At 48.8% G+C, this 4378-nt stretch overlaps 1 pseudogene; it reads right to left on the bottom strand.

The window, feature by feature from the left end:
- Positions 1-508: 508 nt before the first annotated feature.
- LOC101573929 lies at positions 509-1548 on the bottom strand (annotated as a pseudogene).
- Positions 1549-4378: the final 2830 nt, after the last annotated feature.

A 4378-nucleotide genomic window follows, 5' to 3' on the forward strand; every position in this document is an offset into this window, starting at 1 on the left:
TTTATTTGTAGGTTTTTAAAAAGAATGGGTTTTAGAACACTAAAGGATGACAACTGAAGAGAGGCTATATACAAAGATAATTAAAATATTAAATATTATCTAAATTAAAAGACCATAATTCAAACTACTAATTATAATCAATGTGCTTTGGTACAAGCAGCCATAGTTCTTCATGAAATTCACTCACCTTCTCACAAAGACTATGAGACCTCCCCGTAAATTCAATCATTTAATTTATAGTAATTAATGCTGGTTTTTATGTGTCAGGATGCACTATTACAGAAACAAAATCCAATCTACAGGGATTTTTAGTTTTCTTTGAAATGTATCTCAAGCATCTTTTAAAATGCAGGCTAGAAACAGGCTGTATCCTTAAAGAAAAAGGCTTTGTATGAGCAGCTGGACAGCACTGCCAGGAGTGGTTACACAACTAACCGAAGGAAACCGGCAGTACTCGGCAAACTGCTTTTAGTGGAGCAAGTTCCTCCTTGGTAGCTGAGTTCTTAGTTCCTATTACACTACCAGCCAAACGTGTATTCCATAGCTTTGGATACAAGACTTTCATCTTTTCTTGGCGTTTGTCTGTCAGAAATAACCTGGTAGTCACTAGTAGAAGCTTTGTATGCTGTAGCAAGAGGTCTCATGGTAGAAATCCTGAGGGCACTTCCAGGCTGTGTTGGTGTGCCTACAGTTTTGATTGGTGGTGTAAAAGCTAAGGATGAAGATGACAAAGCACCTCTGTCACTGTTTGCCATAACACTTGTCTATACATGGTTTTACACCAATCATGATGGACTCTCCAAATATTCTCCCATCTTTACTTAATGCTTTCCGGGCCTGCAGTTTAGATTGATAACGAATATGCATCCAATTTCCTGTGTTAGACATCACATGTTTTAAGATATTTCCATACTGTGCAAATTGTAGTAAGATATAGGAAGCAGATGCTTGCGGAAACCCAAATACAGTCACCCAAGTGTCATCAAGGTGATCTTCTGAGGTCAGAGAATCTCCTTGTGTATAGAAAGGATCCAACTGGGCAGGAGATAGTGTTGTTTTTCTCGGTTGACCAATATTTGCTGGACTAAACACACTTTGCCCTGTTCCAGGAGTAGACGTTGTAACTCCAACAAGAGGACTCTGCATTACTGAAATGTTTGTCTGTCTTCTTGAAGTTAAAGAGGTTGATCCAAGGCCTGGGCTGGAAATGTCATCATATATACTTCTAACTGGTGGAGCTCTACTTTTATCTTTATGAGCTGGTACAACTGGTTGTGGTGGTGACCCACCAGCCAGTAAAGGTGACCTCATTTCCATTACTCCTACTGAAGAGCCACTAATTGAGCGAGGCTGTGGAGTCACTGGAGCTGACAAATCCCCCATTAAGAATCCAGGTGAAAACTGGGCATTCGCTCCTGGCTTTGGAGATGTGGGTGAACCAAGCATCATTGGTTCAGATCCCAACGTGGGCGCCTGGGGTTCCACAGCAAAGGTTGCCATCGCGACGGCTGCAGCTACTCTTATCCTCAAATGTTCCCAGTTTTCAAAAATGGCAGAAATGCCCCACTTTCTTTTTAAAATTAAACACACTTTTTTTGGAGACAGAGTCATGTTGAGTTGCCTATGCTGGCCTCAAACCTGACAATCCCCTGCCTCAGCCTCCTAAGTAGTTGGGATCATGGGCCTGTGCCATCGCAACCTGCTGTATCTGCTCTCTATTTCATTCTTCTAAAGGACTCTGCTACTAGAACGCCATGAGCCCACCTCTGCCTGAGGGAACGACCAGGGTACTTGAGGATACCAGGGAGTTCAGACGCATCGTGGTTGCTCGGCCACAGCCACGTGGTCTCACATGGGATTTGTGGCCTCCCTGCTTCCCTCACAGATGAGGAAGCTAAGACCTGAGAAGGGAGCAACAGTAGAGAGATTCAGGCAGCGGAGAGCAGCCACAGGGTGCCCGTGGCCAGCAAGCAAGGGCGCTAAAACTTGCTTTCCGGTCAAAGCCTGTGTCTGAGAGCCTCCATCTGGACGCAGCAGCTGTCCTCTGTGCTCCAGGCCTGCCCTCAGCATCCCTTCTCTGAGACTTGCTTATCTCCCACGTGGAGCTCAGGGACCCTCTTTGTTCCTACCCAGTTGCCCCTGTGGGGACAGCTGACTGCAGGGGGAGGACATGGTCAGATATTGAGACATAAAGCTGGGTTGGGTGGCAGCTTTGGCCACTTGCTCATGGGACAGCAGAGAAAAGAGTCTACGTAGAGGAGCTGTGTGCAGCGTGCTGATGGGGGAGAGAGTCAGGAACCGAGAGGTGAGACTGAGAAAGGCAGTCTCACAGAAGGCGGAGGGAAAGAGGAGCTAGAGCCCAGGCTGGGATGTGTTTCTCCAAGTGGCAGAGATTGTAAGAGAAATAGATGAGAGGGAGGGAGGAGGTGAAAGGGGAGAAAGGGGCTAAAACAGGAGAAAGTAGAAAACAGAAAAAAGAAACAGGTTCTCCATCAGCAGATTCAATTAACTGCAGGCCAAGTTGGTTTTTCTTTTCTTTTTTTTTTTTTTTTGGTGGAACTGGGGATTGAACTCAGGCCCTTGGGCTTGCCAGGCAAGTGCTTATTCTGCTGAGCTACCTCCCCGGCCCCTATGGCCAAGTATATTAAAAAAGAAAAAACAGCTGCATTCGTGCCACACATGTTCAGATTTTTTGGTCATTATTTCCTAAAAACCACAGTATAACAATTGTTTCCATCTTGTCTACATTGTATTAGCTACTATAAGTAATCTAGAGATGACTTGTTCAAGTATACTGGAGGAGGCCAGGTACGGCACACACACCTGTAACCCAGCCCTCTGGGAAGCTGAGACAGGAGGATTATAGGTTTGGGCCTGGGAAACTTGGTGAATTAGCCCTGTTTCAAAATAAATAAGTAAACTGAAAAGGCTGAGGATGTAACTCAGGGCCAAGGCCAAGGATTCAATCCTCAGTATTATGGTTTGTGTCTAGTTGTCCCCACAGAGCCTCATATAGTCACTGGGATGGGCTTCTAGGGTTTGTGATTAATTTATGATCCAATGCTGGGATTATGCATGAAAGTGCTGCTGGGATTACGCGTGTGAGTACTACATCCCCCAGGGGCTGGGGGAGGGCAGAGAGCCTGAATGCAGTATGAGGAAGGGAGAGAGGCCTTCCTCGGCACCGCTGCCACTGCTCCTGCCTTTTGCGCTTGCTGTTTTGCTGTTTTCTGCCACCACGAACTGCTGCCCTCTGCCATGCGCCGCTCCACCTTGGAACCAGCCCAATAGAGACTGAAACCTCCACAAACTGAGCTAAGTAAACCTTTCTTTCCTTAATTTTGGGTGTCAGGCATTTTGTCCCCACAAGGAGAGAAAAGTAACCAAGTCACCCAGCAATACACACACACACACACACACACACACACACACACGTACACACATGCACACACATGAGGAGCTATGTAGGTTCCATATAACAGCACCGTATTTTGTACAAGGAATTTGAGTGTCTTTGGACTTTGGTATCTGTGGCGGCCCTGCGTCTCCTCACAGTCCCCACAGATGTGGGTGAGGAATGACTGTGACATAAGATGCCTGAGCAGCCGCCCCAGGCTCCCCAACAATTTTCTGGGTCTCCGTCCCTACATCCTAGAGGCCTCTGCATGCTCTGTCTGACTGGCTGCTTGAGGAAGTATCTCTTATCTGCAGTTAAAAAGCTCCCATCTAGGACAAGGTTAAGGCGACCCCTGCGGCCAGGGGAGTATGGCCCATGCCTGGACCTGGCTTGGCCCCTCTTCTCCACTGCTTTCCTCAGCTCCTGATCCTGCCCCCCAGAGAGTCACCCCAGGAACCAGCCCCACATTCTGCCTGTGGGCATGGTCCCAGGGCTGGCCCAATATCTGCAGCAGTGTCCCTGGCTGTGCTGGGACATAGAGGCCCTGACCCTCTGTGTGACTGCACTGGGGCAAGTGAATGAGGCCTCTTGCAGCCAGGCCACCTGAGAACTGAAAGTACCAGGGACCCACTGCCTGGGCCAGGGGAATGTGGGACTGGGAAACAGCAGGGGCCCCTGGCCTTGTGACAGGTGCTTCCAGGGAATGGGGTACACTAAGGCTTCCCTAGCCCCCACTGGAGCTAGGCAGGGTCCTAGCAGGCAAGTCAGAGTGACTTGGGACAGAGGCTGCATATGTGATGGGGGCCGAGCGGCGTCCTTCCTGCCTCAGGCTTCGTGGGGCTGCTTCAGCTCAGGCCTGGCCAGGCTGGTGATATCTGGGGTGCAGCCCCTGGAAGCAGCCCCTGGAATGGTACAGTTCCGTGTATCCCAGCCAGCATCCCCCGCCACCCCTCACCCTGCGGACCCGGCTTGGCCCCTCTT

Source organism: Octodon degus, unplaced genomic scaffold (genome assembly GCF_000260255.1).
Source record: "Octodon degus isolate 3935 unplaced genomic scaffold, OctDeg1.0 scaffold00138, whole genome shotgun sequence".
NCBI lineage: Eukaryota > Metazoa > Chordata > Mammalia > Rodentia > Octodontidae > Octodon > Octodon degus.